The following is a 22267-nucleotide window of genomic DNA, read 5'->3' on the forward strand; positions in this document are numbered from 1 at the left end:
AGGCCTGTGGAAGGCAGTTTCTTTGCAGGCCTCATTGGCTGAAGTAGAACTTCTGCTCTGGGTGTGCAACATTGCCCTAGAGCTGAAAGGCACAACGTGCAGGCTTCTTTCCAAAGGGCGAGTTGGGCCCCAGAGCATCTTGCTTCCAGCTCTTTGGGAAGCTAAGAAACAACTCGCTCTGCACAGTGCTCTTACAGCCTACCGGGAACATCTCTTACAAAGGCCTGTGAATCGCAGTTTCTTTGCAGGCCTGATTTGCCTGAAGTAGAACTTCTGCTCTGGGTGTGCTACATTGTCCTAGAGCTGAAAGGCACAACGTGCAGTCTCCTTTCCAAAAAGCGTGTGGGGTCCCAAAGAATCTTGCTTCCAGCTCTTTGGGAAGCTAAGAAACAACTCGCTCTGCACAGTGCTCTTACAGCCTACCGGGAACATCTCTTACAAAGGCCTGTGAAACGCAGTTTGTTTGCAGGCCTGATCTGGCTGAAGTAGAACTTCTGCTCTGGGTGTGCTAAATTGCCCTGGAGCTGAGAGGCACAACCCGCAGTCTTCTTTCCAAAGGGCGAGTTGGGCCCCAAAGCATCTTGCTTCCAGCTCTTTGGGAAGCTAAGAAACAACTCGCTCTGCAGACCTCTCTTACAGCCAACCGGGAACATCTCTTGCAAAGGCCTGAGAAGTACAGTTTCCTTGCAGGCCTTATCTCGCTGAGGTAGAACTGCTGCTATGCCGTGTCCTACATCGGCCTAGAGTTGCAAGGCTCAATGTCCTGCCTTAACTCCTCAAGGGCAGACAGGCCCCACAGCGTGGGGCTTCCACCTCTTTGGGCAGCTAAGAAACAACTTGCTCTGCACTGGTGTTTTACAGCCTACAGGGAACGAGTCTTACAAAGGCCTGTGAAACGCAGTTTCTTCCCAGCCCTGTTCTGGCTGAAGTAGAACTTCTGCTCTGCCGGGTCCTACATGGCGCTAGAGCTGCAAGGCACAAAGTCCTGCCTTGTTTCCACAAGGGTAGACAAGTCCCTCAGGTCCAGCATCCAGCTCTTTCGGCAGCTAAGAAACAATTCGCTCAGCACAGTGCTCTTACAGCCTACCGGGAACATCTCATCCAAAGGCCTGTTAAACGCAGTTTCTTTGCAGGCCTGATCTGGCTGAAGTAGAACTTCTGCTCTGGGTGTGCCATATTGCCCTAGAGCTGAAAGGCACAAGGTGCAAGCTTCTTTCCAAAGGGCGAGTTGGGCCCCAGAGCATCTTGCTTCCAGCTCTTTGGGAAGCGAAGAAACAACTCGCTCTGCACAGTGCTCTTACAGCCTACCGGGAACATCTCTTCCAAAGGCCTGTGAAACGCAGTTTCTTTGCAGGCCTGATCTGGCTGAAGTAGGACTTCTGCTCTGGGTGTGCTACTTTGCCCTAGAGCTGAAAGGCTCAACGTTCAGGCTTCTTTCCAAAGGGCGAGTTGGGCCCCAAAGCATCTTGCTTCCAACTCTTTGGGAAGCGAAGAAACAACTCGCTCTGCACAGTGCTCTAACAGCCTACCGGGAACATGTCTTACAAAGGCCTGTGGAAGGCAGTTTCTTTGCAGGCCTCATTGGCTGAAGTAGAACTTCTGCTCTGGGTGTGCAACATTGCCCTAGAGCTGAAAGGCACAACGTGCAGGCTTCTTTCCAAAGGGCGAGTTGGGCCCCACAGCATCTTGCTTCCAGCTCTTTGGGAAGCTAAGAAACAACTCGCTCTGCACACTGCTCTTACAGCCTACAGGGAACATCTCTTCCAAAGGCCTGTGAAACGCAGTTTCTTTGCAGGCCTGATCTGGCTGAAGTAGAACTTCTGCTCTGGGTGTGCCATATTGCCCTAGAGCTGAAAGGCACAAGGTGCAAGCTTCTTTCCAAAGGGCGAGTTTGGCCCCACGGCATCTTGCTTCCAGCTCTTTGGGAAGCTAAGAAACAACTCGCTCTGCACAGTGCTCTTACAGCCTACCGGGAACATCTCTTACAAAGGCCTGTGAATCGCAGTTTCTTTGCAGGCCTGATTTGCCTGAAGTAGAACTTCTACTCTGGGTGTGCTACATTGTCCTAGAGCTGAAAGGCACAACGTGCAGTCTCCTTTCCAAAAAGCGTGTGGAGTCCCAAAGAATCTTGCTTCCAGCTCTTTGGGAAGCTAAGAAACAACTCGCTCTGCACAGTGCTCTTACAGCCTACCGGGAACATCTCTTACAAAGGCCTGTGAAACGCAGTTTGTTTGCAGGCCTGATCTGGCTGAAGTAGAACTTCTGCTCTGGGTGTGCTAAATTGCCCTGGAGCTGAGAGGCACAACCCGCAGTCTTCTTTCCAAAGGGCGAGTTGGGCCCCAAAGCATCTTGCTTCCAGCTCTTTGGGAAGCTAAGAAACAACTCGCTCTGCAGACCTCTCTTACAGCCAACCGGGAACATCTCTTGCAAAGGCCTGAGAAGTACAGTTTCCTTGCAGGCCTTATCTCGCTGAGGTAGAACTGCTGCTATGCCGTGTCCTACATCGGCCTAGAGTTGCAAGGCTCAATGTCCTGCCTTAACTCCTCAAGGGCAGACAGGCCCCACAGCGTGGGGCTTCCACCTCTTTGGGCAGCTAAGAAACAACTTGCTCTGCACTGGTGTTTTACAGCCTACAGGGAACGAGTCTTACAAAGGCCTGTGAAACGCAGTTTCTTCCCAGCCCTGTTCTGGCTGAAGTAGAACTTCTGCTCTGCCGGGTCCTACATGGCGCTAGAGCTGCAAGGCACAAAGTCCTGCCTTGTTTCCACAAGGGTAGACAAGTCCCTCAGGTCCAGCATCCAGCTCTTTCAGCAGCTAAGAAACAATTCGCTCAGCACAGTGCTCTTACAGCCTACCGGGAACATCTCATCCAAAGGCCTGTTAAATGCAGTTTCTTTGCAGGCCAGATCTGGCGGAAGTAGAACTTCTGCTCTGGGTGTGTCACATGGCCCTAGAGCTGAAAGGCACAACGTGCAGGCTTCTTTCCAAAGGGCGAGTTGGGCCCCAAAGCATCTTGATTCCAGCTCTTTGGGAAGCTGAGAAACAATTCGCTCTGCCCAGTGCTCTTACAGCCTACAGGGAACATCTCTTACAAAGGCCTGTGAAACGCAATTTCTTTGCAGGCCTGATATGGCTGAAGTAGAACTTCTGCTCTGGGTGTGCCACATTGCCCTAGAGCTGAAAGGCACAACGTGCAGTTTCCTATCCAAAGGGAGAGTTGGGCCCCAGAGCATCTTGCTTCCAGCTCTTTGGGAAGCTAAGAAACAACTCGCTCTGCACAGTGCTCTTACAGCCTACCGGGAACATCTCTTCCAAAGGCCTGTGAAACGCAGTTTCTTTGCAGGCCTGATCTGGCTGAAGTAGGACTTCTGCTCTGGGTGTGCTACTTTGCCCTAGAGCTGAAAGGCACAACGTGCAGGCTTCTTTCCAAAGGGCGAGTTGGGCCCCACAGCATCTTGCTTCCAGCTCTTTGGGAAGCGAAGAAACAACTCGCTCTGCAGACCTCTCTTACAGCCAACCGGGAACATCTCTTGCAAAGGCCTGAGAAGTAAAGTTTCCTTGCAGGCCTTATCTCGCTGAGGTAGAACTGCTGCTATGCCGTGTCCTACATCGGCCTAGAGTTGCAAGGCTCAATGTCCTGCCTTAACTCCTCAAGGGCAGACAGGCCCCACAGCGTGGGGCTTCCACCTCTTTGGGCAGCTAAGAAACAACTTGCTCTGCACTGGTGTTTTACAGCCTACAGGGAACGAGTCTTACAAAGGCCTGTGAAACGCAGTTTCTTCCCAGCCCTGTTCTGGCTGAAGTAGAACTTCTGCTCTGCCGGGTCCTACATGGCGCTAGAGCTGCAAGGCACAAAGTCCTGCCTTGTTTCCACAAGGGTAGACAAGTCCCTCAGGTCCAGCATCCAGCTCTTTCGGCAGCTAAGAAACAATTCGCTCAGCACAGTGCTCTTACAGCCTACCGGGAACATCTCATCCAAAGGCCTGTTAAACGCAGTTTCTTTGCAGGCCAGATCTGGCGGAAGTAGAACTTCTGCTCTGGGTGTGTCACATGGCCCTAGAGCTGAAAGGCACATCGTGCAGTGTCCTATCCAAAGGGCGAGTTGGGCCCCAGAGCATCTTGCTTCCAGCTCTTTGGAAAGCTAAGAAACAACTCGCTCTGCACAGTGCTCTTACAACCTACCGGGAACATCTCTTACAAAGTCCTGTGAAACGGAGCTTCTTTGCAGGCCTGATCTGGCTGAAGTAGAACTTCTGCACTGGGTGTGCCACATTGCCCTAGAGCTGAAAGTCACAAGGTGGAAGCTTCTTTCCAAAGGGCGAGTTGGGCCCCAGAGCATCTTGCTTCCAGCTCTTTGGGAAGCTAAGAAACAACTCGCTCTGCACAGTGCTCTTAGAGCCTACCGGGAACATCTCTTACAAAGGCCTGTGAAACGCAGTTTCTTTGCAGGCCTGATCTGGCTGAAGTAGAACTTCTGCTCTGGGTGTGCCACATGGCACTAGAGCTGAAAGGTACACCGTGCAGGCTTGTTTCCCAAGGGGGATTTGTGCGCCAAAGAATCTTGCTTCCAGCTCTTTGGGAAGCTAAGAAACAACTCGCTCTGCACAGTGCTCTTACAGCCTAACGGGAACATCTCTTACAAAGGCCTGTGAATAGCAGTTTCTTTGCAGGCCGGATTTGCCTGAAGTACAACTTCTGCTCTGGGTGTGCTACATTGTCCTAGAGCTGAAAGGCACAACGTGCAGTCTCCTTTCCAAAAAGCGAGTTGGGCCCCAAAGAATCTTGCTTCCAGCTCTTTGGGAAGCTAAGAAACAACTCGCTCTGCCCAGTGCTCTTACAGCCTACCGGAAACATCTCTTACAAAGGCCTGTGAAACGCAGTTTCTTTGCAGGCCTGATCTGGCTGAAGTAGAACTTCTGCTCTGGGTGTGCCATATTGCCCTAGAGCTGAAAGGCACAAGGTGCAAGCTTCTTTCCAAAGGGCGAGTTGGGCCCCAGAGCATCTTGCTTCCAGCTCTTTGGGAAGCGAAGAAACAACTCGCTCTGCACAGTGCTCTTACAGCCTACCGGGAACATCTCTTCCAAAGGCCTGCGAAACGCAGTTTCTTTGCAGGCCTGATCTGGCTGAAGTAGGACTTCTGCTCTGGGTGTGCTACTTTGCCCTAGAGCTGAAAGGCTCAACGTTCAGGCTTCTTTCCAAAGGGCGAGTTGGGCCCCAAAGCATCTTGCTTCCAACTCTTTGGGAAGCGAAGAAACAACTCGCTCTGCACAGTGCTCTAACAGCCTACCGGGAACATGTCTTACAAAGGCCTGTGGAAGGCAGTTTCTTTGCAGGCCTCATTGGCTGAAGTAGAACTTCTGCTCTGGGTGTGCAACATTGCCCTAGAGCTGAAAGGCACAACGTGCAGGCTTCTTTCCAAAGGGCGAGTTGGGCCCCAGAGCATCTTGCTTCCAGCTCTTTGGGAAGCTAAGAAACAACTCGCTCTGCACACTGCTCTTACAGCCTACAGGGAACATCTCTTCCAAAGGCCTGTGAAACGCAGTTTCTTTGCAGGCCTGATCTGGCTGAAGTAGAACTTCTGCTCTGGGTGTGCCATATTGCCCTAGAGCTGAAAGGCACAAGGTGCAAGCTTCTTTCCAAAGGGCGAGTTTGGCCCCACGGCATCTTGCTTCCAGCTCTTTGGGAAGCTAAGAAACAACTCGCTCTGCACAGTGCTCTTACAGCCTACCGGGAACATCTCTTACAAAGGCCTGTGAATCGCAGTTTCTTTGCAGGCCTGATTTGCCTGAAGTAGAACTTCTACTCTGGGTGTGCTACATTGTCCTAGAGCTGAAAGGCACAACGTGCAGTCTCCTTTCCAAAAAGCGTGTGGGGTCCCAAAGAATCTTGCTTCCAGCTCTTTGGGAAGCTAAGAAACAACTCGCTCTGCACAGTGCTCTTACAGCCTACCGGGAACATCTCTTACAAAGGCCTGTGAAACGCAGTTTGTTTGCAGGCCTGATCTGGCTGAAGTAGAACTTCTGCTCTGGGTGTGCTAAATTGCCCTGGAGCTGAGAGGCACAACCCGCAGTCTTCTTTCCAAAGGGCGAGTTGGGCCCCAAAGCATCTTGCTTCCAGCTCTTTGGGAAGCTAAGAAACAACTCGCTCTGCAGACCTCTCTTACAGCCAACCGGGAACATCTCTTGCAAAGGCCTGAGAAGTACAGTTTCCTTGCAGGCCTTATCTCGCTGAGGTAGAACTGCTGCTATGCCGTGTCCTACATCGGCCTAGAGTTGCAAGGCTCAATGTCCTGCCTTAACTCCTCAAGGGCAGACAGGCCCCACAGCGTGGGGCTTCCACCTCTTTGGGCAGCTAAGAAACAACTTGCTCTGCACTGGTGTTTTACAGCCTACAGGGAACGAGTCTTACAAAGGCCTGTGAAACGCAGTTTCTTCCCAGCCCTGTTCTGGCTGAAGTAGAACTTCTGCTCTGCCGGGTCCTACATGGCGCTAGAGCTGCAAGGCACAAAGTCCTGCCTTGTTTCCACAAGGGTAGACAAGTCCCTCAGGTCCAGCATCCAGCTCTTTCAGCAGCTAAGAAACAATTCGCTCAGCACAGTGCTCTTACAGCCTACCGGGAACATCTCATCCAAAGGCCTGTTAAATGCAGTTTCTTTGCAGGCCAGATCTGGCGGAAGTAGAACTTCTGCTCTGGGTGTGTCACATGGCCCTAGAGCTGAAAGGCACAACGTGCAGGCTTCTTTCCAAAGGGCGAGTTGGGCCCCAAAGCATCTTGATTCCAGCTCTTTGGGAAGCTGAGAAACAATTCGCTCTGCCCAGTGCTCTTACAGCCTACAGGGAACATCTCTTACAAAGGCCTGTGAAACGCAATTTCTTTGCAGGCCTGATATGGCTGAAGTAGAACTTCTGCTCTGGGTGTGCCACATTGCCCTAGAGCTGAAAGGCACAACGTGCAGTGTCCTATCCAAAGGGAGAGTTGGGCCCCAGAGCATCTTGCTTCCAGCTCTTTGGGAAGCTAAGAAACAACTCGCTCTGCACAGTGCTCTTACAGCCTACCGGGAACATCTCTTCCAAAGGCCTGTGAAACGCAGTTTCTTTGCAGGCCTGATCTGGCTGAAGTAGGACTTCTGCTCTGGGTGTGCTACTTTGCCCTAGAGCTGAAAGGCACAACGTGCAGGCTTCTTTCCAAAGGGCGAGTTGGGCCCCACAGCATCTTGCTTCCAGCTCTTTGGGAAGCGAAGAAACAACTCGCTCTGCAGACCTCTCTTACAGCCAACCGGGAACATCTCTTGCAAAGGCCTGAGAAGTACAGTTTCCTTGCAGGCCTTATCTCGCTGAGGTAGAACTGCTGCTATGCCGTGTCCTACATCGGCCTAGAGTTGCAAGGCTCAATGTCCTGCCTTAACTCCTCAAGGGCAGACAGGCCCCACAGCGTGGGGCTTCCACCTCTTTGGGCAGCTAAGAAACAACTTGCTCTGCACTGGTGTTTTACAGCCTACAGGGAAAGAGTCTTACAAAGGCCTGTGAAACGCAGTTTCTTCCCAGCCCTGTTCTGGCTGAAGTAGAACTTCTGCTCTGCCGGGTCCTACATGGCGCTAGAGCTGCAAGGCACAAAGTCCTGCCTTGTTTCCACAAGGGTAGACAAGTCCCTCAGGTCCAGCATCCAGCTCTTTCGGCAGCTAAGAAACAATTCGCTCAGCACAGTGCTCTTACAGCCTACCGGGAACATCTCATCCAAAGGCCTGTTAAACGCAGTTTCTTTGCAGGCCAGATCTGGCGGAAGTAGAACTTCTGCTCTGGGTGTGTCACATGGCCCTAGAGCTGAAAGGCACATCGTGCAGTGTCCTATCCAAAGGGCGAGTTGGGCCCCAGAGCATCTTGCTTCCAGCTCTTTGGAAAGCTAAGAAACAACTCGCTCTGCACAGTGCTCTTACAACCTACCGGGAACATCTCTTACAAAGTCCTGTGAAACGGAGCTTCTTTGCAGGCCTGATCTGGCTGAAGTAGAACTTCTGCACTGGGTGTGCCACATTGCCCTAGAGCTGAAAGTCACAAGGTGGAAGCTTCTTTCCAAAGGGCGAGTTGGGCCCCAGAGCATCTTGCTTCCAGCTCTTTGGGAAGCTAAGAAACAACTCGCTCTGCACAGTGCTCTTAGAGCCTACCGGGAACATCTCTTACAAAGGCCTGTGAAACGCAGTTTCTTTGCAGGCCTGATCTGGCTGAAGTAGAACTTCTGCTCTGGGTGTGCCACATGGCACTAGAGCTGAAAGGTACACCGTGCAGGCTTGTTTCCCAAGGGGGATTTGTGCCCCAAAGAATCTTGCTTCCAGCTCTTTGGGAAGCTAAGAAACAACTCGCTCTGCACAGTGCTCTTACAGCCTAACGGGAACATCTCTTACAAAGGCCTGTGAATAGCAGTTTCTTTGCAGGCCTGATTTGCCTGAAATAGAACTTCTGCTTTGGTTGTGCTACATTGTCCTAGAGCTGAAAGGCACAACGTGCAGTCTCCTTTCCAAAAAGCATGTTGGGCCCCAAAGAATCTTGCTTCCAGTTCTCTGGGAAGCTAAGAAACAACTGGCTCTGCACAGTGCTCTTACAGCCTACCGGGAACATCTCTTCCAAAGGCCTGTGAAACGCAGTTTGTTTGCAGGCCTGATCTGGCTGAAGTAGAACTTCTGCTCTGGGTGTGCTACATTGCCCTGGAGCTGAGAGGCACAACCCGCAGTCTTCTTTCCAAAGGGCGAGTTGGGCCCCACAGCATCTTGCTTCCAGCTCTTTGGGAAGCTAAGAAACAACTCGCTCTGCACAGTGCTCTGACAGCCTACCGGGAACATCTCTTACAAAGGCCTGTGAAAAGCAGTTTGTTTGCAGGCCTGATCTGGCTGAAGTAGAACTTCTGCTCTGGGTGTGCTACATTGCCCTGGAGCTGAGAGGCACAACCCGCAGTCTTCTTTCCAAAGGGCGAGTTGGGCCCCAAAGCATCTTGCTTCCAGCTCTTTGGGAAGCGAAGAAACAACTCGCTCTGCACAGTGCTCTAACAGCCTACCGGGAACATGTCTTACAAAGGCCTGTGGAAGGCAGTTTCTTTGCAGGCCTCATTGGCTGAAGTAGAACTTCTGCTCTGGGTGTGCAACATTGCCCTAGAGCTGAAAGGCACAACGCGCAGGCTTCTTTCCAAAGGGCGAGTTGGGCCCCAGAGCATCTTGCTTCCAGCTCTTTGGGAAGCTAAGAAACAACTCGCTCTGCACACTGCTCTTACAGCCTGCAGGGAACATCTCTTCCAAAGGCCTGTGAAACGCAGTTTCTTTGCAGGCCTGATCTGGCTGAAGTAGAACTTCTGCTCTGGGTGTGCCATATTGCCCTAGAGCTGAAAGGCACAAGGTGCAAGCTTCTTTCCAAAGGGCGAGTTTGGCCCCACGGCATCTTGCTTCCAGCTCTTTGGGAAGCTAAGAAACAACTCGCTCTGCACAGTGCTCTTACAGCCTACCGGGAACATCTCTTACAAAGGCCTGTGAATCGCAGTTTCTTTGCAGGCCTGATTTGCCTGAAGTAGAACTTCTGCTCTGGGTGTGCTACATTGTCCTAGAGCTGAAAGGCACAACGTGCAGTCTCCTTTCCAAAAAGCGTGTGGGGCCCCAAAGAATCTTGCTTCCAGCTCTTTGGGAAGCTAAGAAACAACTCGCTCTGCACAGTGCTCTTACAGCCTACCGGGAACATCTCTTACAAAGGCCTGTGAAACGCAGTTTCTTTGCAGGCCTGATCTGGCTGAAGTAGAACCTTTGCTCTGGGTGTGCTAAATTGCCCTGGAGCTGAGAGGCACAACCCGCAGTCTTCTTTCCAAAGGGCGAGTTGGGCCCCAAAGCATCTTGCTTCCAGCTCTTTGGGAAGCTAAGAAACAACTCGCTCTGCAGACCTCTCTTACAGCCAACTGGGAACATCTCTTGCAAAGGCCTGAGAAATACAGTTTCCTTGCAGGCCTTATCTCGCTGAGGTAGAACTGCTGCTATGCCGTGTCCTACATCGGCCTAGAGTTGCAAGGCTCAATGTCCTGCCTTAACTCCTCAAGGGCCGACAGGCCCCACAGCGTGGGGCTTCCACCTCTTTGGGCAGCTAAGAAACAACTTGCTCTGCACTGGTGTTTTACAGCCTACAGGGAACGAGTCTTACAAAGGCCTGTGAAACGCAGTTTCTTCCCAGCCATGATCTGGCTGAAGTAGAACTTCTGCTCTGCCGGGTCCTACATGGCGCTAGGGCTGCAAGGCACAAAGTCCTGCCTTGTTTCCACAAGGGTAGACAAGTCCCTCAGGTCCAGCATCCAGCTCTTTCGGCAGCTAAGAAACAATTGGCTCAGCACAGTGCTCTTACAGCCTACCGGGAACATCTCATCCAAAGGCCTGTTAAACGCAGTTTCTTTGCAGGCCTGATCTGGCGGAAGTAGAACTTCTGCTCTGGGTGTGACACATGGCCCTAGAGCTGAAAGGCACAACGTGCAGGCTTCTTTCCAAAGGGCGAGTTGGGCCCCAAAGCATCTTGATTCCAGCTCTTTGGGAAGCTGAGAAACAATTCGCTCTGCCCAGTGCTCTTACAGCCTACAGGGAACATCTCTTACAAAGGCCTGTGAAACGCAATTTCTTTGCAGGCCTGATCTGGCTGAAGTAGAACTTCTGCTCTGGGTGTGCCACATTGCCCTAGAGCTGAAAGGCACAACGTGCAGTGTCCTATCCAAAGGGAGAGTTGGGCCCCAGAGCATCTTGCTTCCAGCTCTTTGGGAAGCTAAGAAACAACTCGCTCTGCACAGTGCTCTTACAGCCTACCGGGAACATCTCTTCCAAAGGCCTGTGAAACGCAGTTTCTTTGCAGGCCTGATCTGGCTGAAGTAGGACTTCTGCTCTGGGCGTGCTACTTTGCCCTAGAGCTGAAAGGCACAACGTGCAGGCTTCTTTCCAAAGGGCGAGTTGGGCCCCAGAGCATCTTGCTTCCAGCTCTTTGGGAAGCTAAGAAACAACTCGCTCTGCACAGTGCTCTTACAGCCTACCGGGAACATCTCTTCCAAAGGCCTGTGAATCGCAGTTTCTTTGCAGGCCGGATTTGCCTGAAGTACAACTTCTGCTCTGGGTGTGCTACATTGTCCTAGAGCTGAAAGGCACAACGTGCAGTCTCCTTTCCAAAAAGCGAGTTGGGCCCCAAAGAATCTTGCTTCCAGCTCTTTGGGAAGCTAAGAAACAACTCGCTCTGCCCAGTGCTCTTACAGCCTACCGGAAACATCTCTTACAAAGGCCTGTGAAACGCAGTTTCTTTGCAGGCCTGATCTGGCTGAAGTAGAACTTCTGCTCTGGGTGTGCCATATTGCCCTAGAGCTGAAAGGCACAAGGTGCAAGCTTCTTTCCAAAGGGCGAGTTGGGCCCCAGAGCATCTTGCTTCCAGCTCTTTGGGAAGCGAAGAAACAACTCGCTCTGCACAGTGCTCTTACAGCCTACCGGGAACATCTCTTCCAAAGGCCTGCGAAACGCAGTTTCTTTGCAGGCCTGATCTGGCTGAAGTAGGACTTCTGCTCTGGGTGTGCTACTTTGCCCTAGAGCTGAAAGGCTCAACGTTCAGGCTTCTTTCCAAAGGGCGAGTTGGGCCCCAAAGCATCTTGCTTCCAACTCTTTGGGAAGCGAAGAAACAACTCGCTCTGCACAGTGCTCTAACAGCCTACCGGGAACATGTCTTACAAAGGCCTGTGGAAGGCAGTTTCTTTGCAGGCCTCATTGGCTGAAGTAGAACTTCTGCTCTGGGTGTGCAACATTGCCCTAGAGCTGAAAGGCACAACGTGCAGGCTTCTTTCCAAAGGGCGAGTTGGGCCCCAGAGCATCTTGCTTCCAGCTCTTTGGGAAGCTAAGAAACAACTCGCTCTGCACACTGCTCTTACAGCCTACAGGGAACATCTCTTCCAAAGGCCTGTGAAACGCAGTTTCTTTGCAGGCCTGATCTGGCTGAAGTAGAACTTCTGCTCTGGGTGTGCCATATTGCCCTAGAGCTGAAAGGCACAAGGTGCAAGCTTCTTTCCAAAGGGCGAGTTGGGCCCCACGGCATCTTGCTTCCAGCTCTTTGGGAAGCTAAGAAACAACTCGCTCTGCACAGTGCTCTTACAGCCTACCGGGAACATCTCTTACAAAGGCCTGTGAATCGCAGTTTCTTTGCAGGCCTGATTTGCCTGAAGTAGAACTTCTGCTCTGGGTGTGCTACATTGTCCTAGAGCTGAAAGGCACAACGTGCAGTCTCCTTTCCAAAAAGCGTGTGGGGTCCCAAAGAATCTTGCTTCCAGCTCTTTGGGAAGCTAAGAAACAACTCGCTCTGCACAGTGCTCTTACAGCCTACCGGGAACATCTCTTACAAAGGCCTGTGAAACGCAGTTTGTTTGCAGGCCTGATCTGGCTGAAGTAGAACTTCTGCTCTGGGTGTGCTAAATTGCCCTGGAGCTGAGAGGCACAACCCGCAGTCTTCTTTCCAAAGGGCGAGTTGGGCCCCAAAGCATCTTGCTTCCAGCTCTTTGGGAAGCTAAGAAACAACTCGCTCTGCAGACCTCTCTTACAGCCAACCGGGAACATCTCTTGCAAAGGCCTGAGAAGTACAGTTTCCTTGCAGGCCTTATCTCGCTGAGGTAGAACTGCTGCTATGCCGTGTCCTACATCGGCCTAGAGTTGCAAGGCTCAATGTCCTGCCTTAACTCCTCAAGGGCAGACAGGCCCCACAGCGTGGGGCTTCCACCTCTTTGGGCAGCTAAGAAACAACTTGCTCTGCACTGGTGTTTTACAGCCTACAGGGAACGAGTCTTACAAAGGCCTGTGAAACGCAGTTTCTTCCCAGCCCTGTTCTGGCTGAAGTAGAACTTCTGCTCTGCCGGGTCCTACATGGCGCTAGAGCTGCAAGGCACAAAGTCCTGCCTTGTTTCCACAAGGGTAGACAAGTCCCTCAGGTCCAGCATCCAGCTCTTTCGGCAGCTAAGAAACAATTCGCTCAGCACAGTGCTCTTACAGCCTACCGGGAACATCTCATCCAAAGGCCTGTTAAACGCAGTTTCTTTGCAGGCCAGATCTGGCGGAAGTAGAACTTCTGCTCTGGGTGTGTCACATGGCCCTAGAGCTGAAAGGCACAACGTGCAGGCTTCTTTCCAAAGGGCGAGTTGGGCCCCAAAGCATCTTGATTCCAGCTCTTTGGGAAGCTGAGAAACAATTCGCTCTGCCCAGTGCTCTTACAGCCTACAGGGAACATCTCTTACAAAGGCCTGTGAAACGCAATTTCTTTGCAGGCCTGATCTGGCTGAAGTAGAACTTCTGCTCTGGGTGTGCCACATTGCCCTAGAGCTGAAAGGCACAACGTGCAGTGTCCTATCCAAAGGGAGAGTTGGGCCCCAGAGCATCTTGCTTCCAGCTCTTTGGGAAGCTAAGAAACAACTCGCTCTGCACAGTGCTCTTACAGCCTACCGGGAACATCTCTTCCAAAGGACTGTGAAACGCAGTTTCTTTGCAGGCCTGATCTGGCTGAAGTAGGACTTCTGCTCTGGGCGTGCTACTTTGCCCTAGAGCTGAAAGGCACAACGTGCAGGCTTCTTTCCAAAGGGCGAGTTGGGCCCCAGAGCATCTTGCTTCCAGCTCTTTGGGAAGCTAAGAAACAACTCGCTCTGCACAGTGCTCTTACAGCCTACCGGGAACATCTCTTCCAAAGGCCTGTGAATCGCAGTTTCTTTGCAGGCCGGATTTGCCTGAAGTACAACTTCTGCTCTGGGTGTGCTACATTGTCCTAGAGCTGAAAGGCACAACGTGCAGTCTCCTTTCCAAAAAGCCAGTTGGGCCCCAAAGAATCTTGCTTCCAGCTCTTTGGGAAGCTAAGAAACAACTCGCTCTGCCCAGTGCTCTTACAGCCTACCGGAAACATCTCTTACAAAGGCCTGTGAAACGCAGTTTCTTTGCAGGCCTGATCTGGCTGAAGTAGAACTTCTGCTCTGGGTGTGCCATATTGCCCTAGAGCTGAAAGGCACAAGGTGCAAGCTTCTTTCCAAAGGGCGAGTTGGGCCCCAGAGCATCTTGCTTCCAGCTCTTTGGGAAGCGAAGAAACAACTCGCTCTGCACAGTGCTCTTACAGCCTACCGGGAACATCTCTTCCAAAGGCCTGCGAAACGCAGTTTCTTTGCAGGCCTGATCTGGCTGAAGTAGGACTTCTGCTCTGGGTGTGCTACTTTGCCCTAGAGCTGAAAGGCTCAACGTTCAGGCTTCTTTCCAAAGGGCGAGTTGGGCCCCAAAGCATCTTGCTTCCAACTCTTTGGGAAGCGAAGAAACAACTCGCTCTGCACAGTGCTCTAACAGCCTACCGGGAACATGTCTTACAAAGGCCTGTGGAAGGCAGTTTCTTTGCAGGCCTCATTGGCTGAAGTAGAACTTCTGCTCTGGGTGTGCAACATTGCCCTAGAGCTGAAAGGCACAACGTGCAGGCTTCTTTCCAAAGGGCGAGTTGGGCCCCAGAGCATCTTGCTTCCAGCTCTTTGGGAAGCTAAGAAACAACTCGCTCTGCACACTGCTCTTACAGCCTACAGGGAACATCTCTTCCAAAGGCCTGTGAAACGCAGTTTCTTTGCAGGCCTGATCTGGCTGAAGTAGAACTTCTGCTCTGGGTGTGCCATATTGCCCTAGAGCTGAAAGGCACAAGGTGCAAGCTTCTTTCCAAAGGGCGAGTTGGGCCCCACGGCATCTTGCTTCCAGCTCTTTGGGAAGCTAAGAAACAACTCGCTCTGCACAGTGCTCTTACAGCCTACCGGGAACATCTCTTACAAAGGCCTGTGAATCGCAGTTTCTTTGCAGGCCTGATTTGCCTGAAGTAGAACTTCTACTCTGGGTGTGCTACATTGTCCTAGAGCTGAAAGGCACAACGTGCAGTCTCCTTTCCAAAAAGCGTGTGGAGTCCCAAAGAATCTTGCTTCCAGCTCTTTGGGAAGCTAAGAAACAACTCGCTCTGCACAGTGCTCTTACAGCCTACCGGGAACATCTCTTACAAAGGCCTGTGAAACGCAGTTTGTTTGCAGGCCTGATCTGGCTGAAGTAGAACTTCTGCTCTGGGTGTGCTAAATTGCCCTGGAGCTGAGAGGCACAACCCGCAGTCTTCTTTCCAAAGGGCGAGTTGGGCCCCAAAGCATCTTGCTTCCAGCTCTTTGGGAAGCTAAGAAACAACTCGCTCTGCAGACCTCTCTTACAGCCAACCGGGAACATCTCTTGCAAAGGCCTGAGAAGTACAGTTTCCTTGCAGGCCTTATCTCGCTGAGGTAGAACTGCTGCTATGCCGTGTCCTACATCGGCCTAGAGTTGCAAGGCTCAATGTCCTGCCTTAACTCCTCAAGGGCAGACAGGCCCCACAGCGTGGGGCTTCCACCTCTTTGGGCAGCTAAGAAACAACTTGCTCTGCACTGGTGTTTTACAGCCTACAGGGAACGAGTCTTACAAAGGCCTGTGAAACGCAGTTTCTTCCCAGCCCTGTTCTGGCTGAAGTAGAACTTCTGCTCTGCCGGGTCCTACATGGCGCTAGAGCTGCAAGGCACAAAGTCCTGCCTTGTTTCCACAAGGGTAGACAAGTCCCTCAGGTCCAGCATCCAGCTCTTTCAGCAGCTAAGAAACAATTCGCTCAGCACAGTGCTCTTACAGCCTACCGGGAACATCTCATCCAAAGGCCTGTTAAATGCAGTTTCTTTGCAGGCCAGATCTGGCGGAAGTAGAACTTCTGCTCTGGGTGTGTCACATGGCCCTAGAGCTGAAAGGCACAACGTGCAGGCTTCTTTCCAAAGGGCGAGTTGGGCCCCAAAGCATTTTGATTCCAGCTCTTTGGGAAGCTGAGAAACAATTCGCTCTGCCCAGTGCTCTTACAGCCTACAGGGAACATCTCTTACAAAGGCCTGTGAAACGCAATTTCTTTGCAGGCCTGATATGGCTGAAGTAGAACTTCTGCTCTGGGTGTGCCACATTGCCCTAGAGCTGAAAGGCACAACGTGCAGTTTCCTATCCAAAGGGAGAGTTGGGCCCCAGAGCATCTTGCTTCCAGCTCTTTGGGAAGCTAAGAAACAACTCGCTCTGCACAGTGCTCTTACAGCCTACCGGGAACATCTCTTCCAAAGGCCTGTGAAACGCAGTTTCTTTGCAGGCCTGATCTGGCTGAAGTAGGACTTCTGCTCTGGGTGTGCTACTTTGCCCTAGAGCTGAAAGGCACAACGTGCAGGCTTCTTTCCAAAGGGCGAGTTGGGCCCCACAGCATCTTGCTTCCAGCTCTTTGGGAAGCGAAGAAACAACTCGCTCTGCAGACCTCTCTTACAGCCAACCGGGAACATCTCTTGCAAAGGCCTGAGAAGTACAGTTTCCTTGCAGGCCTTATCTCGCTGAGGTAGAACTGCTGCTATGCCGTGTCCTACATCGGCCTAGAGTTGCAAGGCTCAATGTCCTGCCTTAACTCCTCAAGGGCAGACAGGCCCCACAGCGTGGGGCTTCCACCTCTTTGGGCAGCTAAGAAACAACTTGCTCTGCACTGGTGTTTTACAGCCTACAGGGAACGAGTCTTACAAAGGCCTGTGAAACGCAGTTTCTTCCCAGCCCTGTTCTGGCTGAAGTAGAACTTCTGCTCTGCCGGGTCCTACATGGCGCTAGAGCTGCAAGGCACAAAGTCCTGCCTTGTTTCCACAAGGGTAGACAAGTCCCTCAGGTCCAGCATCCAGCTCTTTCGGCAGCTAAGAAACAATTCGCTCAGCACAGTGCTCTTACAGCCTACCGGGAACATCTCATCCAAAGGCCTGTTAAACGCAGTTTCTTTGCAGGCCAGATCTGGCGGAAGTAGAACTTCTGCTCTGGGTGTGTCACATGGCCCTAGAGCTGAAAGGCACATCGTGCAGTGTCCTATCCAAAGGGCGAGTTGGGCCCCAGAGCATCTTGCTTCCAGCTCTTTGGGAAGCTAAGAAACAACTCGCTCTGCACACTGCTCTTACAGCCTACAGGGAACATCTCTTCCAAAGGCCTGTGAAACGCAGTTTCTTTGCAGGCCTGATCTGGCTGAAGTAGAACTTCTGCTCTGGGTGTGCCATATTGCCCTAGAGCTGAAAGGCACAAGGTGCAAGCTTCTTTCCAAAGGGCGAGTTGGGCCCCAGAGCATCTTGCTTCCAGCTCTTTGGGAAGCGAAGAAACAACTCGCTCTGCACAGTGCTCTTACAGCCTACCGGGAACATCTCTTCCAAAGGCCTGCGAAACGCAGTTTCTTTGCAGGCCTGATCTGGCTGAAGTAGGACTTCTGCTCTGGGTGTGCTACTTTGCCCTAGAGCTGAAAGGCTCAACGTTCAGGCTTCTTTCCAAAGGGCGAGTTGGGCCCCAAAGCATCTTGCTTCCAACTCTTTGGGAAGCGAAGAAACAACTCGCTCTGCACAGTGCTCTAACAGCCTACCGGGAACATGTCTTACAAAGGCCTGTGGAAGGCAGTTTCTTTGCAGGCCTCATTGGCTGAAGTAGAACTTCTGCTCTGGGTGTGCAACATTGCCCTAGAGCTGAAAGGCACAACGTGCAGGCTTCTTTCCAAAGGGCGAGTTGGGCCCCAGAGCATCTTGCTTCCAGCTCTTTGGGAAGCTAAGAAACAACTCGCTCTGCACACTGCTCTTACAGCCTACAGGGAACATCTCTTCCAAAGGCCTGTGAAACGCAGTTTCTTTGCAGGCCTGATCTGGCTGAAGTAGAACTTCTGCTCTGGGTGTGCCATATTGCCCTAGAGCTGAAAGGCACAAGGTGCAAGCTTCTTTCCAAAGGGCGAGTTGGGCCCCACGGCATCTTGCTTCCAGCTCTTTGGGAAGCTAAGAAACAACTCGCTCTGCACAGTGCTCTTACAGCCTACCGGGAACATCTCTTACAAAGGCCTGTGAATCGCAGTTTCTTTGCAGGCCTGATTTGCCTGAAGTAGAACTTCTGCTCTGGGTGTGCTACATTGTCCTAGAGCTGAAAGGCACAACGTGCAGTCTCCTTTCCAAAAAGCGTGTGGGGTCCCAAAGAATCTTGCTTCCAGCTCTTTGGGAAGCTAAGAAACAACTCGCTCTGCACAGTGCTCTTACAGCCTACCGGGAACATCTCTTACAAAGGCCTGTGAAACGCAGTTTGTTTGCAGGCCTGATCTGGCTGAAGTAGAACTTCTGCTCTGGGTGTGCTAAATTGCCCTGGAGCTGAGAGGCACAACCCGCAGTCTTCTTTCCAAAGGGCGAGTTGGGCCCCAAAGCATCTTGCTTCCAGCTCTTTGGGAAGCTAAGAAACAACTCGCTCTGCAGACCTCTCTTACAGCCAACCGGGAACATCTCTTGCAAAGGCCTGAGAAGTACAGTTTCCTTGCAGGCCTTATCTCGCTGAGGTAGAACTGCTGCTATGCCGTGTCCTACATCGGCCTAGAGTTGCAAGGCTCAATGTCCTGCCTTAACTCCTCAAGGGCAGACAGGCCCCACAGCGTGGGGCTTCCACCTCTTTGGGCAGCTAAGAAACAACTTGCTCTGCACTGGTGTTTTACAGCCTACAGGGAACGAGTCTTACAAAGGCCTGTGAAACGCAGTTTCTTCCCAGCCCTGTTCTGGCTGAAGTAGAACTTCTGCTCTGCCGGGTCCTACATGGCGCTAGAGCTGCAAGGCACAAAGTCCTGCCTTGTTTCCACAAGGGTAGACAAGTCCCTCAGGTCCAGCATCCAGCTCTTTCAGCAGCTAAGAAACAATTCGCTCAGCACAGTGCTCTTACAGCCTACCGGGAACATCTCATCCAAAGGCCTGTTAAATGCAGTTTCTTTGCAGGCCAGATCTGGCGGAAGTAGAACTTCTGCTCTGGGTGTGTCACATGGCCCTAGAGCTGAAAGGCACAACGTGCAGGCTTCTTTCCAAAGGGCGAGTTGGGCCCCAAAGCATTTTGATTCCAGCTCTTTGGGAAGCTGAGAAACAATTCGCTCTGCCCAGTGCTCTTACAGCCTACAGGGAACATCTCTTACAAAGGCCTGTGAAACGCAATTTCTTTGCAGGCCTGATATGGCTGAAGTAGAACTTCTGCTCTGGGTGTGCCACATTGCCCTAGAGCTGAAAGGCACAACGTGCAGTTTCCTATCCAAAGGGAGAGTTGGGCCCCAGAGCATCTTGCTTCCAGCTCTTTGGGAAGCTAAGAAACAACTCGCTCTGCACAGTGCTCTTACAGCCTACCGGGAACATCTCTTCCAAAGGCCTGTGAAACGCAGTTTCTTTGCAGGCCTGATCTGGCTGAAGTAGGACTTCTGCTCTGGGTGTGCTACTTTGCCCTAGAGCTGAAAGGCACAACGTGCAGGCTTCTTTCCAAAGGGCGAGTTGGGCCCCACAGCATCTTGCTTCCAGCTCTTTGGGAAGCGAAGAAACAACTCGCTCTGCAGACCTCTCTTACAGCCAACCGGGAACATCTCTTGCAAAGGCCTGAGAAGTACAGTTTCCTTGCAGGCCTTATCTCGCTGAGGTAGAACTGCTGCTATGCCGTGTCCTACATCGGCCTAGAGTTGCAAGGCTCAATGTCCTGCCTTAACTCCTCAAGGGCAGACAGGCCCCACAGCGTGGGGCTTCCACCTCTTTGGGCAGCTAAGAAACAACTTGCTCTGCACTGGTGTTTTACAGCCTACAGGGAACGAGTCTTACAAAGGCCTGTGAAACGCAGTTTCTTCCCAGCCCTGTTCTGGCTGAAGTAGAACTTCTGCTCTGCCGGGTCCTACATGGCGCTAGAGCTGCAAGGCACAAAGTCCTGCCTTGTTTCCACAAGGGTAGACAAGTCCCTCAGGTCCAGCATCCAGCTCTTTCGGCAGCTAAGAAACAATTCGCTCAGCACAGTGCTCTTACAGCCTACCGGGAACATCTCATCCAAAGGCCTGTTAAACGCAGTTTCTTTGCAGGCCAGATCTGGCGGAAGTAGAACTTCTGCTCTGGGTGTGTCACATGGCCCTAGAGCTGAAAGGCACATCGTGCAGTGTCCTATCCAAAGGGCGAGTTGGGCCCCAGAGCATCTTGCTTCCAGCTCTTTGGGAAGCTAAGAAACAACTCGCTCTGCACACTGCTCTTACAGCCTACAGGGAACATCTCTTCCAAAGGCCTGTGAAACGCAGTTTCTTTGCAGGCCTGATCTGGCTGAAGTAGAACTTCTGCTCTGGGTGTGCCATATTGCCCTAGAGCTGAAAGGCACAAGGTGCAAGCTTCTTTCCAAAGGGCGAGTTGGGCCCCAGAGCATCTTGCTTCCAGCTCTTTGGGAAGCGAAGAAACAACTCGCTCTGCACAGTGCTCTTACAGCCTACCGGGAACATCTCTTCCAAAGGCCTGCGAAACGCAGTTTCTTTGCAGGCCTGATCTGGCTGAAGTAGGACTTCTGCTCTGGGTGTGCTACTTTGCCCTAGAGCTGAAAGGCTCAACGTTCAGGCTTCTTTCCAAAGGGCGAGTTGGGCCCCAAAGCATCTTGCTTCCAACTCTTTGGGAAGCGAAGAAACAACTCGCTCTGCACAGTGCTCTAACAGCCTACCGGGAACATGTCTTACAAAGGCCTGTGGAAGGCAGTTTCTTTGCAGGCCTCATTGGCTGAAGTAGAACTTCTGCTCTGGGTGTGCAACATTGCCCTAGAGCTGAAAGGCACAACGTGCAGGCTTCTTTCCAAAGGGCGAGTTGGGCCCCAGAGCATCTTGCTTCCAGCTCTTTGGGAAGCTAAGAAACAACTCGCTCTGCACACTGCTCTTACAGCCTACAGGGAACATCTCTTCCAAAGGCCTGTGAAACGCAGTTTCTTTGCAGGCCTGATCTGGCTGAAGTAGAACTTCTGCTCTGGGTGTGCCATATTGCCCTAGAGCTGAAAGGCACAAGGTGCAAGCTTCTTTCCAAAGGGCGAGTTGGGCCCCACGGCATCTTGCTTCCAGCTCTTTGGGAAGCTAAGAAACAACTCGCTCTGCACAGTGCTCTTACAGCCTACCGGGAACATCTCTTACAAAGGCCTGTGAATCGCAGTTTCTTTGCAGGCCTGATTTGCCTGAAGTAGAACTTCTACTCTGGGTGTGCTACATTGTCCTAGAGCTGAAAGGCACAACGTGCAGTCTCCTTTCCAAAAAGCGTGTGGAGTCCCAAAGAATCTTGCTTCCAGCTCTTTGGGAAGCTAAGAAACAACTCGCTCTGCACAGTGCTCTTACAGCCTACCGGGAACATCTCTTACAAAGGCCTGTGAAACGCAGTTTGTTTGCAGGCCTGATCTGGCTGAAGTAGAACTTCTGCTCTGGGTGTGCTAAATTGCCCTGGAGCTGAGAGGCACAACCCGCAGTCTTCTTTCCAAAGGGCGAGTTGGGCCCCAAAGCATCTTGCTTCCAGCTCTTTGGGAAGCTAAGAAACAACTCGCTCTGCAGACCTCTCTTACAGCCAACCGGGAACATCTCTTGCAAAGGCCTGAGAAGTACAGTTTCCTTGCAGGCCTTATCTCGCTGAGGTAGAACTGCTGCTATGCCGTGTCCTACATCGGCCTAGAGTTGCAAGGCTCAATGTCCTGCCTTAACTCCTCAAGGGCAGACAGGCCCCACAGCGTGGGGCTTCCACCTCTTTGGGCAGCTAAGAAACAACTTGCTCTGCACTGGTGTTTTACAGCCTACAGGGAACGAGTCTTACAAAGGCCTGTGAAACGCAGTTTCTTCCCAGCCCTGTTCTGGCTGAAGTAGAACTTCTGCTCTGCCGGGTCCTACATGGCGCTAGAGCTGCAAGGCACAAAGTCCTGCCTTGTTTCCACAAGGGTAGACAAGTCCCTCAGGTCCAGCATCCAGCTCTTTCAGCAGCTAAGAAACAATTCGCTCAGCACAGTGCTCTTACAGCCTACCGGGAACATCTCATCCAAAGGCCTGTTAAATGCAGTTTCTTTGCAGGCCAGATCTGGCGGAAGTAGAACTTCTGCTCTGGGTGTGTCACATGGCCCTAGAGCTGAAAGGCACAACGTGCAGGCTTCTTTCCAAAGGGCGAGTTGGGCCCCAAAGCATTTTGATTCCAGCTCTTTGGGAAGCTGAGAAACAATTCGCTCTGCCCAGTGCTCTTACAGCCTACAGGGAACATCTCTTACAAAGGCCTGTGAAACGCAATTTCTTTGCAGGCCTGATATGGCTGAAGTAGAACTTCTGCTCTGGGTGTGCCACATTGCCCTAGAGCTGAAAGGCACAACGTGCAGTTTCCTATCCAAAGGGAGAGTTGGGCCCCAGAGCATCTTGCTTCCAGCTCTTTGGGAAGC

This window comes from Equus caballus, chromosome 26 (assembly GCF_041296265.1).
Source record: "Equus caballus isolate H_3958 breed thoroughbred chromosome 26, TB-T2T, whole genome shotgun sequence".
Taxonomy (NCBI): domain Eukaryota; kingdom Metazoa; phylum Chordata; class Mammalia; order Perissodactyla; family Equidae; genus Equus; species Equus caballus.